General features: G+C 39.5%; 1 protein-coding gene across 10 annotated transcripts in view; it reads right to left on the reverse strand.

Annotated features, from left to right (window-relative positions):
- Positions 1-20,597, reverse strand: part of TBL1XR1 (TBL1X/Y related 1) — a 190,293-nt gene that overhangs the window by 120,159 nt on the left and 49,537 nt on the right. For 5 of the 10 annotated variants that reach the window (XM_064275493.1, XM_064275492.1, XM_064275498.1 and 2 more), the window contains exon 2: positions 5,946-6,036. The exons of the other annotated variants lie outside the window; for them this stretch is intronic. The gene's annotated coding sequence lies outside the window, so the exon portion shown is untranslated. The remainder of the gene's footprint in view (positions 1-5,945; positions 6,037-20,597) is intronic. 10 annotated transcript variants of the gene reach the window in all.

The raw sequence follows: 20,597 nt of genomic DNA on the forward strand, positions 1-20,597 counted from the left end.
ACCCTCTGGGCCAGAAGTGGGACCCCATCACACACCCCAAGCCATTCTCCTGGCTTTGGAAAGGAAACAAACTAACGAACAAATAACAAACAGGAAAAAAATAAGTTGCCAGCTCCCCTAAACCAGGATCTCAGAGCAGGCAGAAGGGGTCCACAGACTTTGAATGCCTTTCATCCCTGGCTAGACCTGGTCCATTTCAACAGCCGAAGCCCTCATTAGCAGAGTGCAACAGGGTACATACACGAAGCCTATTTTCAGCTGCAACAGCTAAGAGGGAGTGGCAGATTCATGACAGTTGACACCACCCTGGCCATTAAGCAGGGTCCTCACCAACCCACATAAGGGGCCTGAGGACTGATAGTTCCACCCACTCCACCTAGCCACCCAAGACAGGGGTCCGAGAATAAGTGGTGCCTCCTAGTCCTTACATCCAATAGGACTGGGTGCCCAAAGTCTGGCTGCAAAACCCATACACCAACACTCTCTAAGCAACAGGGATATGCCTTCCACCAAGGCACTCAGAGGCAGCCATCAGCGCCCTACCTAGCTCAGCGCAGAACCCCCTACTGCCTCCAGATCCCTGTGGCTGTTCCAATAACCTCCAGGTAGCCCTGCCTGTCTAGGAGTGTAAGTAAGAGCTTGCACCACACACTCAGTGACCAAAGACCTGGACACCTGAGCTGAATCCACACAAGAAAAGTAAATGGACTTCTGGGTTCACATACTGAATAGCAGCTCTAACCACCTGGTGATAGGACATGAGAGCTTCAAAAGGACAATAATCAAGGTAGCTCACACGACCAGCCTATTTGGGTATATCAGAACAAACAAGATGCTAGGACACAGTAACCAAACAAAAAACAAATATAATAACTTACTGATGGCTCAGAGACAAAGGTCAATATCAAATCACATAAAAAGGCAGACCATGATAGCTTCAGCAAGCCACCAAAACAAAGAACCAAGAAACCTCCCAGAGGAAGATAAAATCTTTGAGTTACTGAAGGTAGAATTCAGAAGATTAATATACGGAGCTCTTCAAGAGATCAGGAAGGAGATCAGGCAAAACGCAGACCAAGTCAGAGAATACACAGGCACAGCAAGAGAGGAACTTAAGAAGCTTATACCAGTCCATAATGACAAATTTAACAGGTGCAAGAATCCACAGAGAGCCAGCAAATAGATATCCAAAAGATTAACAGTAAAATTTCAGAATTAGACACTCAACAGAAAGTCAGAGGAGCAGAATGAGGCAATGGAAGTCAGAATTAGTGACACTGAAGATAAAGCACTTTACACCCAATTTATTTGATGAAAAATCAGACAAAAGAATTTAAAAAAACAAAGAAACCCTGCGAATTATGTGGGACTCCATCAAGAGGAATAACCTAAGAGTGAATGGAGTACCAGAACAGGAGGGGATAATAGAAAACACAGGGAATTGTCGAAGATTTGTTGGCAGAAAACTTCCCTGATACCTTAAAAGATGAGAAGATATGTATCTGAGAAGCTCATCAAATCCTACACAGGGTAGACGCCAAAACAAAGTCACCAAGACATATTATAATCAAACTTGCCAAAACCAAAAATAGAGACTTAAGAGTGGCTAGGGATAAACAAAAAGTCATCTACAAAGAAGAGTCAACAGACCACGCTCTGACTACTTAGCAAAAACCATGCAGACAAAAAGGCAATGGGATGACATACATAAAGCCTTGAAGGCCAAGAACTATATATCCAGCAAAAACATCTCTCAAATATCATGATGACATTAAGGCATTTCCAGATAAACAGATGTTAAGAGAATTTGTAAAAACCAAGCCAAATTTACAAGAAATACTAAAGGGAGTCCTCCAGTTAGAGAATCAATAACATCAGATAATCACCCAAGACTAGAACACAGGACAGAACAACCATACCAAACCAGGTAGGGAAGTTACAAAAATCAATCAAAGCTAAAACACCAACAATAGGGAAAACACAGACACCAATATGTAAAAGATGACAACATTGAAACAAACAAGAGGGACTAAATAACGTAGTCATTGAACTTTCATATGGAGAGGACGTCAAGGCAGTATCAAGAAATAAAAGATTGGGTGAAATTCAGAAAAATACAAAAATATTAAGGTAACCACAAAGGAAACTAACAACCTACACATCAAAATAAAAAAGAAGAAAAACATAAAGATTCGGCAAATACAAAATCAACAACAATGAAAAAGATGAAAAGAAAATACATCAAAATGACATCACTAAACTTATACCTACCAATATTTATGCTGAATGTAAATGGACTAAATGCACCAATAAAGAGACAGAGAGGGGCAGAATGGATTAAAAAAAAAAAAAAAATCCATCTATATGCTGCCTAAAAGAGATACACCTTAGACTAAAAGACACAAACTAAAAACTCAAAGAATGGAAAAAAATCAATCAAGCAAACAACAATCCAAAAAGATCAAGAGTGGCAATATTAATCTCTGACAAAATAGACATTAAAGCAAAATACACCACAAAGGATAAGGAAGGACACTATATAATGATTAAAGGATCAATACACCAGGAGGACATAACCATAATAAATATTTATGCACCCAACAACAGGGCTACAAAACACATAAACTCTAACAACACTGAAAAAGAGAAACAGGCAGCTCTACAACAGTAGTAGGAGACTTCAACATACCATTTTTGGTAAAGGACAGAACATCCAGAAAGCTCAATAAAGACACAGAAGATGTAAATGCCACAATCAACCAACTTGACCTCACAGACATATACAGAATACTCCAACCAACAGCAGCCAAGCATACTTTCTTTTCCTACGCACTTGGAACATTCTCCAGAATAGACCACACATTAGGCAACGAAGCAAGCCTCAACAGAATCCAAACCATCGAAATATTACAGAGCATCTTTTCTGACCGTAAAGGCATAAAAGTAGGAACCAATAACAGAAAAGACAAGGAAAAAAAATCATACATGGAAACTGAACAACACTGCTCAAAAAACTACTGGATTATAGAAGAAATCAAGGATGGAATAAAACAATTCACAGAATCAAATGAGAATGAAAACACATCCTACCAGAACCTTTGTGACACAGCAAAAGCAGTGCTCAAAGGTCAATTTATAGCAATAAATGCACACATCCATGAAGAAGAAAAAGGCCAAAATCAAAATACTAACCCTACAACTCAACCAGATAGAAAGAGAGCAGCAAAAAAGAGCCCACAGCCACCAAAAGAAAAGAAATAATAAAAATTGGAGCAGAAATAGAAATCAAAAGAGTTACCAAGACCAAAAGCTGGCTCTTTGAAAAGATCAACAAACTTGATAAACCACTGGCCGAACCAACAAAAGAAAAACAGGAGGGGAAGCAAATAACCCAAATAGGAAATGAGATGGGCAGTATCACAACGGACTCAACTGAAATTAATAGAATCATGAGAGAATACTATGAAAAACTGTATTCCAACAAATTTGAAAACCTAGAGGAAATGGGCAAATTTCTGGAAACACTCTAACCTGCCCAAACCAACACAAACTGAGGTAGAAAAACTAAATAAACCTATAAAAAAAAAGAGAGAGAGAAATTGAAAAGGTAATTAAAAAAACTCCAAGCAAAAAAAAAAAAGCCCTGGACCTGACGGTTTCACTGGGGAATTAACACCAGCACTACTAAAGAGCCAACACCAGTACTACTAAAGGTATTTCAGAGAATAGAAAAGGATGGAATACTCCCAAACTCATTCTATGAAGCCAGCATAACCCTGATACCAATACCAGGTAAAGACACCACAAAAAAAAGAAAATTACAGACCTACATGACCTCGTGAATACAGACGCAAAGATTCTCAACAAAATTCTAGTCAACAGAATTCAACAACATATCAAAAAAATAATTCACCATGACCAAGTGGGATTCATACCCAAGTATGCAGGAATAGTGAAACATTAGAAGAACAGTGCAATCCATCACATAAATAATACAAAAGATAAGAACCACAGGATATTATCAACTGATGCAGAAAAAGCATTTGACAAAGTCCAAATCCATTCATGATAAAAGCTCTCAGCAAAACAGGAACAGAAGGGAAATTCTTCAATATAACAAAGGGCATTTATACAAAGCCAACAGCTAACATCATCCTAAATGGAGAGAGTCTGGAAGCATTCCCCTTGAGAATGGGAACCACACAAGAATGCCCTTTATCATCCCTTTTATTCAACATTGTGCTGGAGGTCCTAAGCAGAGCAATAAGGCAAGAAAAAGGGCATCCCAATTGGCAAGGAAGAAGTAAAAGTATTCCTATCGGCAGATGATATGACCTTATACACAGAAAACCCCAAAGAGTCCATAAGAAAATTACTGAAACTAATAGAAGAGTTCAGCAGAGTATCAGGATACAAGATAAACATACAAAATCAGATGGATTCCTCCACACCAACAAAGAGAACGTTGAAGAGGTAATCACCAAATCAATACCATTTACAATAGCCCCCAAGAAGATAAAATACTTAGGATTAAATCTAACCAGAGAAGTAAAAGACCTATACAAAGAAAACTACAAAGACACTACACTGCAAGAAACCAAAATAGACCTACATAAGTGGAAAAACATATCTTGCTCATGGATACGAAGACTCAACACTGTGAAAACGTCAATTCTACCCAAAGCTATTTAGAGATACAACGCAATCCTGATCCAAATTCCAGTGACATTTTTTAACAAGATGGGAGAAACAAATCACCACCTTCATATAGGAAGGGAAAGTGGCCCCAGATAAGTAAAGCATTACTGAAAAAGAAGAATAAAGTAAGAAGCCTCACTCTATCTGATCTTAGAACCTATTATACCGACACAGTAGTCAAAACAGCCCGGTACTGGTACAACAAACAGATACACAGACTAATGGAACAGAACTGAGAACCCAGATGTAAATTCATCCAGCTATGAGCAGCTGATAGTTGACAAAGGCCCAAAGTCCGTTAACTGGGGAAAAGATAGTCTCTTTAACAAACAGTGCTGGCATAACTGGATACCTATCTGCAAAAATTAAACAAGACCAGTATCTCACACCATGTACAAATATTAACTCAAACAGATCAAAGACCTAAATATAAAATCTAAAAGAATAAAGATCATGGAAGAAAATAGGGACAATGCTAGGAGCCCTAATACAGGGCATAAATAGAATACAAAACATAACAAACAATGCACAAACACCAGAAGACAAACTAGATAACCGAGAGTGCCTAAAAATCAAACATTAATGTTCATCAAAAGACTTCACCAGAAGGGTAAAAAGACAACCTACGAACTAGGAAAAAAATTTTGGCTATGACATATCCAATCAGGGTCTAATCTCTAAAACTACAAGATACTGCAAAACCTCAACAACAAAAAGACAAATTACTCAGTCAAGAAATGGGCAAAGGATATGAACAGACACTTCACCAAAGGAGTAATTCAGGTAGCTAACAGATATATGAGGAAGTGCTCACGATCATTAGCCATTACCCACCCACTGCCATCGAGTCGATCCCGACTCACAGCAACCCTACAGGACAGAGTAGAACTGCCCCATAGAGTTTCCAAGGAGCGCCCGGCAGATTCGAACTGCTGACCTTTTGGTTAGCAGCCGTAGCACTTAACCACTACACCACCAGGGTTTCCAAAGTAGAAATGCCCCATAGAGTTTCCAAGGAGCACCTGGTAGATTTGAACTGCCAAGCTTTTGGTTAACAGCCATAGCTCTTAACCACTACACCACCAGAATTTCCATTAGCCATTAAGAGAAATGCAAATGAAAACTACAATGAGATACCGTCTCACCCCAACAAGCCTGGCATTAATTCAAAAAACACAAAATAATACATGTTGGAAAGGTTTGGGAGAGACTGAAACATTTAGGTAGGAATGTAAAATGGTACATACAATTTACTTTGGAAGTCAATTTGGCATTTCCTTAAAAGGCGAGAAATAGAAGTACCACGCAATCCAGCAATCTCACTCCTTGAAATATATCCTAGAGAAATAAGAGCCATCATGTGAATATGTACACCCATAGTCATTGCCGCACTGTTCACAGTAGCAAAAAGATGGAAACAGCCTAGGTGCCCATCAACAGATGAATGGATAAACAAATTAAAGTACATTCACACAATGAAACAGTATGATAAGTAACAACTGTGAATCCATGAAACATCTTATAACATGGATAAATCTGGAAGGCGGTATGCTTAGTGAAACAGTCGCAAAAGGTCAAGTATTTTAAGAAACCACTATTAATAAGAACTTAAGAAAAGATTTAAACAGAGAAGAAAACATTCTTTGATGGTTACAAGGGTGGGGAGGGAGAGAGGGAGGCAGGTGGTATTCACTAATTAGATAGTGGACAAGAATTATCCTAGGGGAAGGGAAGGACAACACACGATACAGGGGAAGTCGGCACAACTGGATTAAACCAAGAACTAAGAAGTTTCCACACACTTCAAGGAACAGAGTAGCAGGGACGGGGATCTGGGAACCATGGTTTCAGGCGACATCTAGGTCAGCTGGCATAACAAAGTTTATCAAGAAAATGTTCTGCATCCCACTTTGTAAGTGGCATTTGGCATCTTAACAGCTTGTTACTGAGCATCTAAGATGCATCAGTTGGTCCCAACCCACCTGGAACAAAGGAGAATGAAGAACACCAAAGACACAAGGAAAATATTACCCCGAGACAAAAGGGCTACATAAACCAGAGAGCCCACCAGCCTGAGACCAGATGAACTAGGTGGTGCCCGGCTACTGCCAACGACTGCCCTGACAGGGAACACTAGGGAGAGTCCCTGACGGAGCAGGAGAAAACTGTCATGTGCAACTCAAATTCACGTAAAAAGACGAGACTTAATGGTCTGAGACTAGAAGAACCCCGCACCCCCCCCAAAGACATGGCCCCTGGACGCTGTTAACCCAGGAACTAAAACCATTCCTGAAGCCAACTCTTCAGACAAAGATTAGACTGGACTATAAAACATAAATAAGACTCATAAAGAGAGTGTGCTTCCTAGCTCAAGTAGATACTTGAGACTAAATGGGCAGTTCCTGATCAGAGGCAGGATGAGATGGCAGAAACGCATAGGAGCTGGTCAAATGGACACGGGAAACCCAGAGCAGAAAAGTGGAATGTACTGTCACATTGTAGGGATTGTAACTAGGGTCGCATAACAATATGTGTATAAATTTTCGTATGAGAAATTAACTTGAGTTGTAAACTTTCACCTAAAGCACAATTAAAAAAAAATTATTCTCTTATTTTGGGCATGAGAGGGTGATTTGTTGACTGTGGGTTAAATATACAAAAATCACTGCTATCTTTGTTTACCTTGCATACTGTGCGTGCCTCACAGAGCTCTTGAGAATATCAGCACCTAGATTTGACATCTATTCTACGGCTTGGGAAACTGTCATATTCTTTCCCAAGTTGGGGATAAGCTTTAACATTAAATTCTTTGCATTTGCAATGTCATGAAATGTCTCCGAGAGAGCTCCTTGGGTGTGACGTGTTTTGCCAGCATCACCACTGGACCATCTTCATCCTTTTCATCACTACCATGTTCCTCATTTATGCCCAGAAGTTTGCCTTCGCTAATCTCTTCCGGTTCGACGACTGGAGTCTCCTGGACAACTGCAGCATCAGCACCTTCATGGTCAGATCTGAACACAAATTTGAGCTGAATGGCTAATTCAAATTTCACTTCCAGTGCCATCACTTTTCATTTCTTTATTGCAGTTACATTTTGTTGATAGCAGCATGTGACTTAACAAGAATTATGAGATGAAAGCAATTAAGTAAATAAGAAAAATGAGGAAAGCAAATAAGTAAAATAATGAGAAAAAGTTTTAAAAAGCCATGACAAAATTAATTACACCATATTATAATTTATTTTAATTCTTCATGGCAAGAACCATCAATACGTAAAATCAAAAGGCACATTTAACTGAGGTAAGTAATTACAACTCATATCCAAAGGATTAACTTCCTTTCCATATAAAGGGCGGCCCTGACAGTTAAGTGCACAACTACTAGCTGAAAGGTTGGTGGTTCGAACCCACCCAGGAGCTCTCAGGAAGAAAGGCCTGACGATCTGTTTCTGGTACGGCACAGTCTTGAAAACACTATGGAGCAGTTCTACTCTGCGCACACGGGGTCACGATGAGTAGGAATCAACTTGACAGCAACCAACAACACACAAAGAGCTCTGTAAGAGGATGACCCTACAGTGACAGATACAGGAAATGAAGAGCTTACAGAAAATAGAAATTTTAAAGGTTAACACATATTAAAAGATATTCACCTACCGCTTCAGAAAAATGCAAATTAAGACTTCCCTGAGAACTTCTGATACAAGTGGACGAATCTCAAAAATAATGTTGAGCAAAAGAAGCCAGAAACGAGTGAGTACTGTATGATTTCATATTTATTAAGTACAAAAACGTGAATTGATGACATGTTAGGATAATAGCTTTCTAGAGGATGAAGACGGAGCAGTCGCTGGAGTAGTGACTGCATAAACCAAAAACCAAACCCACTGCCCTCGAGTCGCTTCTGACTCATAGTGACCCCCTAGGGTTTCCACAGCTGTCAATCTCTACGGAGGCCGACTGCCACATCTTTCTCCCGCAGAGCCGCAGGTGGTTTCCAGCTGCCAACCTTCTGGTTAGCAATCAAACACTTTAACCACTGCACCATCAGGGCACAGGTCTGTTCAATTTGTGAAATTCATCAAGCTGTATTACCAAGACTTGTGCCTTTTCATGTGTATGTTATAATGAAAAACGTATCTTAATTACGTGATACTATTTTTCATCTACCAGCCTGATGAAGATGAGCAGCTCTGTAACAGTTCGTGGTGTTACACTCAAATTTTACTGGTGGGAGTGTAAATTACTACAATCCCCATGGACAGAATCTGGCAATATCTTTCTAAATTTAAAAATGCATATACCTTTTGACCCAGAAATTTCACTGTGGGTATTTATCCTTTAAAATATACTTGCACACGTGCAAAAAAACTTATATAAAATGGTATTCACTGCAGCATTAGCCAAAAAAAGAAAGAAAGAAACAGCCTTTTCCATCAATGTTGTTGTTATTAAGTGTCGTCGGGTAGGTTCCGACTCATAGTGACCATATGTACAGCAGCACGAAAACACTGCCTGGTCCTGTGCCATCCTCACAATTGTTGCTATGCTTGAGCCCATTGTTGCTGCTACTGTGTCAACCCATCTTGTTGAAAGTCTTCCTCTTTCTCGCTGACCGCAACAGTGGTCTGGTGATACGACAACGAGCTATTACAAAGTCACAAAAAAGAATTATGAAATTCTTCAGGTACCGACATGGGTATAATCCCAGGGTATATTGTTGAGAGGCAAAACAGTGTGTATGCTATACCACAAATTGGGGGGTGGGGGGATGGGGGGAGTCCTGCAAAAACAAACACATATTATAACACCACTTCCGGGAAGGGCACGTAAGAAACCGGTAATACTGATAGCTTCCAACGAGGAAAACTACATGGCTAAGGGGCAGGTGTGGGCAGGCTTTTCCCTGTATACTCTTTTGTACCTTTTAATTCTGCACCATATTAAATGCGCAAATGCTCAAAATAATAAAGTTAAAATTACCTGAAAAGGGAGCAAAAATAGAGACTCATAAAGAGATGATCAGAACTCAGGCAAAAAAGATAACTGCTAACAACTCCTCAGAGAAGGACATCTAGAAATGTTTTAAAAGAAAAAGCCACAGCGTTTGGAATTCAGATGTGCTGTGAAACCAGTCACATTACCGAGGCTTACTGTGAGGTCAGGGCCACAACAGCAAGAGAAACTTAGGAGCATCCGGTTCAAGGTATCTTAGACTACCTGACCGGAATTCAATAAACGAGATGGTTGAGGAGGTCCTAACACGCAAGTACGGGAAAAAAAGACCAGAGACAGAGAGAGAAATGGCTAAGACAGAGCCTCCAGAAGTTACTGTGATTCTGGAATCAGCAAGCTGTAGGGGGCAGAACTTGGCATTTTCTTCTCACCTATATTCCCACCATCCGTAAATCTGTTACCTATAACCAAAAGACCAGGAGTCCAGAAACCAAGAGCATGAGAGAGGAAAGCGGAAGCCACAGTGCTGCTGAACCGATAAAGCAGAGAGTGGTGCCTGAGGGACAGGTGCGCGGGCAGGGAGGAAGAGGCAGAACTGAGTTAAAACAGCAGAACACTAGACTCGGGAGCCTAGGATGGCTGCTACTGAGGGCAACTCACAGTAATTCAGTCCCTAAGGCTGCGTTATATTCTGGAAGACGGCTAACTCTCCATGAAGCCCAGAAACTGAGCACTGGCTTTGTAACTTGAAAAAGACTCCTGTTTTTCCTTACCTCCCCCTATGTGTATCCTTAAAATAAAACCCCATTTAGCTGGGACAAGTTGAGTGACAGTTTCTTGAAACATTTAAAAAAAAAAAAAGCACAGCTGTAATTTCCCCACCCTGACCTCTTCCTTTATGTTCCTATACCCCTTGCAAACTCTACTGATGTCCTTCTCATCCTGTATGGCAATTATATGCCTGTATGTTTGTCTGCTAATAAAATGTTACCTCTTCAAAGGCAAGAATAATGTTTGAATCTCAGCACCTACTTAACAGAATAGCTGGCATATAGTAAAAATAATGATGATGATAAAAGGTTCCCAGTTACTGAATATCTGTATCATCCCTAGCACTGCTAGGAACTTTATACATAATCTTTGCAATCAAACTAAGAAGAGATTATGGTTCCTAAGTTTACAGCTACAAAAACAAACTCAAGGAAGAAACTTATCCAGGGCCCTTAAGCTAGGAGAACCCAGGTCTCCTTGAATACCAAGCCCTCCCTCCACCTTCTCATTATACCAACAGACCAGGATCTAAACTGGGGGTTTTCAAACTGCAGGTCACAATCAATTAGTGGATTGTGAAATAAATTCAGTGGGTCACAGCCCTTTTTGCTAATGAAAGAGACAATATGAGTGCATCACATAAGGGGCAAATATTGTCATGAAACTCTAATTTCAGTTTTATACACACATGTACACAAGGCAGCAATGTTAAACGTATATCTTACTGTAGTGCACAGTAAAAAAAAAAGTCTGAAAGCCACAGATACACACACTATCTTTATTACTGCTGTAAACACTGATGTATTTTCTCAATTTTTCAAGTCTCATGTTGAAAAGTTCTGTATTCCTAATGTCCTAAACATATTACAAAAAAGGGCGGGAGGGATTAAAAGGTGTTAAAGTGGAAAAGGCATTTGGGATATACGTATCATAGTACCCTAAAACTACATTGCACATCTATATAAGATGGCAAGAATAAAAATGATGAAGCTGGATTCACTCTCTTCCCCCAGGCTTTTACTAAACCATTTTCAAAAATGTTTTCCTGCTTTGCTATGCTTCACTAGAGGTAAAAACTCAATTTTCTCAATTTTCTGACCATTTTCATGAGTGATTGGATAAATATTCAATTTCACATGTACAACCTTATACACAAAAAAGAAGCACACTGCAGGTAATGCCAAGTAATCTCTCTACAGTTATGCTTGTTTTCTTCTACAAGAGGCCACATGCCCAGAGAACGGAGTAAGCAAGTATGGCACAGACTGAAAATTTAAAGGTTCTTTGTTGCTGGGGGAGGAATGGGGTGGGGGGGCACAGATAATTTAGCAATAATAATTCTAAGGCACTTTATCAAAAGGAGTAATGCACATTAAGAGATAGAGGTGTTTGGGGACATATCTACCCGTTACCATCAGTCACAAATTAATGGCTTCAATTCACGACAGTGAACTGAATAACTTTAGCTCTCTCTCTCCTCCTTCCCAAGATCCCACCAAAATGTCAGGAAAATTATTTAAATAACAATGAAATGATCGCACTATTGAGGGGGGAGGCACTGGATGAGCATATATTTTAAAGAATTCTGGGTAGATGGACAGTAGAAAAGACTCGAGGAAAAAGGCAGAAACCACAGACAAGACAACATGATCCTTTCAAGGAGACCTCAGAGAAGTTCCAAGGAGGAAGAAACAATTGGATTATTTCGTCAGGGGCTGCATATCCCATATTGTGGACATACGACCACCTCTTCCTCCGGCCTTGTGAACGGGGACATTGGCAGTGGATTCTGCGTTTGGATAAAGCCAGAGAACTAACCTCTGTACGAAGTGGGCCTTCCTGCCTGGGTAAGACTTCCTCTGAGAGTAGCCAAGCCTGAGACAACAGCACAGCAGAAAAAGAGGGAATACTAGAGGACTCTAACACAAAGAAGGAAGAAAAGCAGAGGAAGGAAATAGGGAAAAGGGGAGAGGTGATGTTAACGTCCTGAGCGAAATATACCAATCACTGCTCCCCTAAAGTGCTTGAAGAACCAGTTAACCAACAAGAGTGCTACTCTGCCTGCCAACTCCTCACCCACACTCCTTAGAAGAAGGTCTGCCAGTTCAAACCTGACCCATCACTGAAACTACCTTTCAAGAGAGGCCTGGGGGAGAAAGAACAACATAACTGCAGTGGAAACACGCGTTAACTGCCAATACTAACCAACACCCACCAAACGTGTGGAAACCTAAGGGCAGTCAGTGGTAGAATTCTTCACTTTCATGCAGGACACACAAGTTTGATTCTGGACCAATACACTTCATGATCTGCCACTTGTCACTGGAGGCTTGCATGTTGCTACAATGCTGACCAGGTTTCAGCAGAGACTCCAAACTAAATCAAGGCTAGGAAGAACGGCCTGATAATCTACCTCTGAGAATCATCTAATGAAAACCATATGGAACACAATAGTCCAATCCTGATGTGCACAGAGTCACCATGAGTCAGGGGCGACCTGACAGTAGCGGCATGAAAGAGGAACCGCAAGATGGACAGAACTGATAACAGAGGAATCAGAAATCGGGAAACAAGTACATTTTGTTTCTCATTAATATTCTCAGAGGGAATGAAGAAAATACTGCAAGATTAAAATAGGCTACTTTTTAAAAAGAAGCAATAATATTATTAAAAATTGGTAAAGTATAAACAAAAATAAATGTAGTTAAGTAATAGAATGGGCATGTCTGAACACATGCGATGTTGAGGCAATTTCCCAGAGGGTAAAGCACAAAGATGAAAACTATATGAAAAAATTAAAATGTGAAGTAAGATCTAGGTGGGTCTGATATCCATTTATACAAGAGATTCAAAATTAGAGAAGAGAGGTAGAGAAATTAACCAAAATTATGTCCAAAAAGAAGACATACTAAATTTTCTAAGAGCTGAAGAAGGATTCAGTTTTCAAACTGAAAAGATTCACACAGTAACAAGAAGAACAAACGAAAAAAGATCCATAACTAAACTCATGCTGTTAAAATTTCAAAATGTCAAGAAACCTTCCAGAGAGAAACCAGACTTTCCCTAGCATCCATCTTCTTCATCCGCAATACCACATGTTAGAAGACAACAGATTAATGTCCTCCGAGTTCTAAGAGAAAAACATTTTGAAACTAGACTCCTATAACTCAGAGCTTCCCCAATATATGTGCTCCAAATGGGCTACCAGGTCTGCAGCCAGAAACCTCTGCTGTGAGCAGCCTCATCTGCTTACCCCACACCACCACACAAACGATAACGTCTTCTACATATATGTCATGGCACGAAAAAGGTTGGAAAGCACTACTCTCCAAGTCAGGTCTGCCATCAAGTGTCATAACAAAGACATTTTTAGACATTCAAGAACTTAAACTTTACTTACACATGAGAAAAGTGAAAAGATATTCCAGCAAATTAAAATAAAAGGAATCCCAGAAAATGCAACGTAAGACAGAAGAAACAGTGGCAGCCAAGTTTGACCAACAAGTATCAAGCAAAAAAGAAAACAGGAAGATGTACATGTTCACAGGCAATGGGAGAGTCCACTGTAATCCCAAAGATTTAATGACATGGTATTATATTTTCTTCCTCATCAACTTTATGTAATAATAGACACAAACTATTAAGTTGTTTATTTTTCAATTTTTAGATTTAACCTATGGGAGGGGAAAAAGTTACAGAACTAAGTAGCTGTAAAATCTAATCTTTACACTCTGTAAAAATAAAACAATTTAAAAACTGGAACGAGAATGAAAGCATAAGGAAGAGTAAATGCGCTAATTGTCTCAAAACTTCCATAGTAGATGTGCTCAGAATAAATCAAGAAATTAATTTTTGATTAATTTAATAATCAAAGCTAATAAATCAAGAAATAAGAGCCATCAGTATAATTTATTATTTAAAGTAATTAAATCAAGCAATACAAGAAATAAACACAGAGCTATTAACAGTGGCTGCCTCTAGGAAATGAGACCGGGGTAAAGGGAGAAAAGACTTGGTTTTCAGTTTTCACATCATGCCCTTCTGTACTATTTGGATCTTTTTCTACCACATGCACGCACTATTTTTAAATTTAAAAACTGATTTTGATTTCTAAAGAATTATGGTTCATACAGAAGCTAGAATGCTACGTAGCAGTTAAGAATAAGATAAATCTGTATTTACATGAAATACCCACAGTACGTTAGCTTATCAAGTGAGAACAGTACGTATATGATCCCAACTGCTATTTAAACTATATATAAATAAGTTGTATTAAATATTTTTACATATTTATGTATACAGGAAAACCTGCGAAAGCCAGAACCTATGTTAAGGCAGAAACCTGTCAGAGAAGAAAACTCAAGTATTCTCCACTAAAACAAGCTATGGGAAAGTGGTGAGACGGAAAACTTGCGAGACCCGGAAAAAACAAGGCAGTCCCACCCACGTCCAGCTCTCGCAGGTTTCTCTGTATGCGCGCAGGTATGCCTAACTGTACACCAAAAAAAATTTGGGCGGGGGGGATACACACCAAACTTACTAACAGCAGCTGTCTCTGGTGAACGAAATGAGGTCAAACCAAGAGCTTCTCTTTACAGTATACGTCTTTGTTATTTGACTGATTTGCTTGTTTTTACACTATGTATGTTTTTACACTATGTATTGGTGTTTTCAATCGCCTCATCCGAATGCAAAAGCTGGACAATAAATGACGAAGACAGAAGAACAACTGATACCTTTGAATTGTGTTGGAGAATACTGAATATACCAGGGACTGCCAAAACAACAAACAAATCTGTCTTGGAAGAAGTACAAACAAAATGCTCCTTGCAAACAAAGATGGCGAGACTATGTCTCACATATTTTGGACAGGTTATCCGGAGGGATCGATCCCCAGAGACGGACATCGTGCTCGGTAAAGTAGAGGGCCAGTGAAAAAGAGGAAGACCCTCAACAAGCTGGACTGACACAGTGGCTGCAACAATGGGCTCAAGCATAACAATTGTGAGGATAGCACACGACCGGACAGTGTTTTGTTCTGTTGTTCACAGGGTTACTTTGAGTCGGAACCAATTCGATGGCACCTAACATTAACAACAATGACACTATATATATAATACGTGTGACAATAAAAGACAAATTAAAAACTATCAATTAGTGGCACCTGGGGAAATATCTACCTACAAATTTTAAAAAAAAAAAAAAAAAGAACATTCTAGACAAAAAAAAAATTATATGTATTTATATCAGCTACTTTAATCATAATGTGATTTTTAAAATTTTAATGGCTAAAAAAAGTTTTTACAGTACGTGAAACATGGATGGAAAATACTTATTCATTAATTAAAAAATAAATATCTGCTAATCTTTACTGAATACTTGAATCAACTAGACAGTAAGAGCTTTGGTTACGGAATACTTCTTCCGTGGCAAGCACTTTAACTATCTCTTGCGTGCGGAAAACATTTAGCTCAGAGTCTGCACATGGTAAAAACTCAATAAAGTGCTGGCTAATATTATTTACAGGAGCTCTGGTGGCGTGGTGCAGTGGTTAAGTGTTCAGCTGCTAACCAAAGGGTCAGCAATTCGAACCCACCAGACATGGCAGCTTGCTTCCATAAAGATTTACAGGCTTGGAGACCCCATGGGGCAAATTCTACTCTGTCCTATAGTCTCTATGAGTTGGAATCGACTTGACAGCAACAGGTTTGGTTTTTGGTTTAACATTATTTATTTCATCAAATTTTTACTATCACCCTCAGGTAGGTGTAGGTAATGGGATCTGAGGTTATTATCTAATCTAGTTTTGAATGCAGGGAGGATACAGTTATTATATGATAAGCCTTTGATAGTTCATGCAGCTTATAACAACAAAATTAAATTATCAACTGTGGTCATCTGTAATTAAGTGCCTACTGAAAACAAGGCTCTGAGGATAAAGCGGCGAATCCAGTAGAAAGCTATGAAGGGCATCAGGTAGATAGACAAAGACAATCAAGTGGAACAGCTGCCTCTATCAGTGTTGGAGAGAGCGCAAAAAAAGAAAGTAACATATTCACAGTTGTAAATTTTTGACTCAAGGCATTGACAAAGAACAAGGCAGTTTCGAAGACTGATATAAAGGAATCTTACTCTACTACTGGGGTCAGTTCTGTAAAGGGCCAGAGAGGAAATATTTTAGGCCATATGGAACTCTGCTGCAACTACTCAACTCTATAAGTTGTGAAACAAAAGCAGCAATAAATTAATTTGGCTATCTTCCAATGAAACTGTATACATGAAAATCTCAATTTCGGATCATTTTCACTTGTCACAAAAATACCATCCTTCTTTTGATTTCCGTTTCAATGATTTAAAAATGTAAAAAACACATTTAATGAGTCATACAAAAACAGACAGTGGGCTACCTTTGGCCTGCAGGCCATATTTTGCCAACCCCTGCTCTAGAGTTTTCAAAGCCAAAAATCAAATGCCTAGTCTGATTTTGATGATTGTTTAATTATACTATCAAGTTGTACCAGGGAAGGTTAAAGAGGCAGAAACTGAGTAGTATCAAACTGGCTTGCCTGCAGGAATCTTTGAAAGTTCCTAAAACCAAAATAAAAAGATAGCTCACAATGCTCCTGTATGATCTGTACAAGAGGTAGGCGAACTACAAGGCACAGTCCAAATCTGGCCCACTGTCTGATTTTGTAAATAAAGTTTTATTGGAACACAGCCACACCCATGTATTGTCTATGGCTGCTTTAGAACAACAAGGGCAGGGTTGAGTAGTTTTTTCAGAGATAGTGTAGCACACAAAGCCTAAAATATTTACTATCTGAACCTGTAAAGAAAAAATTTATAAATCCCTAATCTATACAAATAAAAAAACTCAATGTATGGCATACAGAGAGGACTTACAGAGGGAACATGAGCCAACATGATGGAAAATCACAACCCCTCACCAAGTTCCCAGACCCAGGGCCTCTGGAATGAAGGGGACGTAAAGTATCCTTCAGACAAGTACTGTGACTTCCCTCTTGGGTTCCACAAAGGATCGACAGCCACTCATGAGGGTAATCTTGCACTTGGGGAAGGCAAATACCCAGATCTTTCTGGAACTATAAAATCTAATTCTCAAACTAATCCCTGAGAGCCTAGATGGCACCACTCCTATATATTTGTCAGAATGAGCGATTGTAGCGGTCAAGTAATACATGAAGTTTTGGCCTAAATTCATTTATCAGAGGGTCTAGTGGATCAACACTCCCATTTTATGGCTATTTCCCTAGATGCTGAATGTATCTCAGCAATTGACAGAATGCCCACATTGACTCTGTGACAGGTGGAGTAACGGAGTAGTATTGTATCAGGAAAGGTCAAGCGGAAACTGTCGGCGCCTTCTCCCTACCAGAGTAAACAATTCCCTGCAGGAATTATCAAAGAATTGAAAGGTGCATGGGTAGCAACTCCTAGTAGATACCTGTTTAAGCCAACCGTCTGGCTAACGCAGAACACAAATGTTCCTAGAGAACGGCAGTGAAGTATTTCTAACTTCATAAACACAATCACAGCTGGCATTCCAAACACGATCTTTTTAGTACAGTATCTAGTAGGCACCTATTGTTCTGGCAAATGGTTTCTCTATCTCTGCAAACAGAACTCCAGGAGCAATTTGCTTTCATTGGGAAGAGATAGCAGTACATATTCACTACGTTGCCTCAGACTAGGTCAACTTGCTAGCTCTCCTATGGCCTCGATTATTTCACCACACAACTGAACATCACGCTGGTCTTCTCTATGGATAACACCAGGCCAACAGGACCATGTGAGGAGGAAGCAGCAATACTTTAGATGCCTTGGTAAGACACGCATGCCAAAAGACAGGAAGTCAGTCCCACGAAAATACAGGGTCCTGTCGCTTCACTGAAGTTTCTGGGGGTCAGTGGACTGGGGCACTTCAGGGTAACCACTCTGTATTCGTTTCCTACAACTGCCAAAACAATTTACCATAAACTGGCTGGCTTAAAATAACAGAAATTATTCTCTCACTGTTCTGGAGGCTAGAAGTCTGAACTCAAGGCGTCACCAGGACCGCACACTCTCTGAAAGCTCAAATCTGTTCCATGCCATTCTCTTAGCTTCTGGTGTTGCCGGCAATCCTTGGTGTTCCTTGCAGACATATCACTCCAAACTCTGCCACATGGTATTCTCTCTGTGTGCCTGTGTCTCTTCTCATGTGGACATCAGTCATATTGGATTAGGGCCCATTCTAATGACTGCATCTTAGCTTGGTTACATCTGCAAAGACCCTATTTCCAAATAAGATCACATTCACAGGTACTGGGGTAAGGACTTCGATATATCTTTTTGGGGGACACAAATGAACCCATAATATCCTCCCACATCAAAGACAAGTCACTGCACTTTGTACTCCTATAACTAAGAAAGAAGCACAAAGCTTACTCGGCCTCTTTGGATCTTGGAAACAACACATAGGATCTGAAACCCTGCCAGTTTTGAGCATGACCCATAGGAAGAGAAAATCCTCTAGCCAATCCAGACTGCAGTATATGTGGCTCTGCCACTTGACCTTAGTGGCCCTATGATTATTATACAGCCCTATGCTCAATGTATCAATAGAACAGGATGCCAACAGGAACCATGGGCAAGACCCTCAAACAGAATCACAGCAGAGGCCCCTAAGAGTTTTTACAACAAAGCAGACCTTCTTTGTCAAGATTCTCTTTTGAAAGAAAGTTCTTGGCTTACTTTTATGTACTGGTAAAGAATGACAGGTAACTATGAAACCAGAGCTGCCCCTCAGGAATTAATTATTATCTGATCCACCAAGTTGAAGCAGATGTGTCAGAAACACTCCATCATCAAGTGGTAATGGTATACACGGGCCAGAGTTCAGGCTGGTTGTGAAGCATGAGCAGGTGGCTCACATTTCCAGTAGGCCTCTGCCTGAGGAGGCACTGCCATTTCTTCCATGAACTAGGCATAGAACTAGAGAGGATTCTCTATGACTAGCTAAAACTGAAGAGAAAAAATTTGAGCCTGGATAACCATATGTTGTTATGAACCAGGAACTGACTCCTTTAACCATAACGCCCTACTGGAGGCAATCCCTAAGGAAAGAAAAAAAAAAAAAATTTAATGCTCCCACAGACCAGTACATCTCATGGTTCATTACGTCAAAAAGGAAAAAAAATTGGGGCTTATGCCAATTCTTGAATGGAGGCTAATGATGTGGCTAGATTTCTAAACCAGGTCTTCAAAAAGAACAAGTATGGAGAATGAATTTGAGTAAGAGGTACATGGATGGACCTAACAGGACTGAGATTATGAAAATATTTTCATCCCATGGGAAGCCTCACCAAAGGGTACCAACTACAGAGGAGTCTCTCCATAATCATGTGGAAAAAATAACTGATTCCTTAGAAGTCAGCCAGCATCTTTCCCCAGCAACCTCAATGTCTCATCGATGGTCTCACAAAAGTAAACCTGGTGGCAAAACAGGGGTTCAAGAACTTGTACCAACTTAGACTTTCCACCAAGACTAACTTAGCTTAAGTGTCCAACGTACTGTCTTTCTCTAGATCACAATGCAGTAACAAGAGCGGTTCTCAGACATTTTGAGCTTAGGGCCCCTCTACATGCTTTAAAATTGAAAATCCCAAAGAAATTTTATTTATATGCATTATGGGTATATTTACTACATGAGAAATTACAATGAAAAAATCTTTAATATATGTATTTCCTAAGTAATTTAAAAATAATAATAAACCAATTATGTGCAGCATAAATAAAATTCTTACATTTAAAAGGCTACATTTTTCACACCAAAAAAAAAAAATTTGTGAGAAGAGTATTTTACATTTTTACCATCTCTTTAAAGTCTCCCATAATAGAAGACAGCTAGATTCTCTTATCTGCTTCTGCATTTATTCTGCTGCAGTTTCTTGTTTTGGTTGAAACATACAAAGAAAATCCAACCTAACAAGGATAAGTAACTCAAAAAAAGGGAAATATTTCAGTCTTTTCAGATAACTGAATCTTCTTTGAAACTATATCAAAACTCAACAAAGAGTAGTTTCTTAAAGATATATTGCCATGTGAAATCTTAAACCATATCAATGAACTTTTCATACTGTTAAAATCCATTGGCCTGATAATACAAAG

This window comes from Loxodonta africana, chromosome 23, assembly GCF_030014295.1.
Source record: "Loxodonta africana isolate mLoxAfr1 chromosome 23, mLoxAfr1.hap2, whole genome shotgun sequence".
Classification (NCBI taxonomy): Eukaryota; Metazoa; Chordata; class Mammalia; order Proboscidea; family Elephantidae; genus Loxodonta; species Loxodonta africana.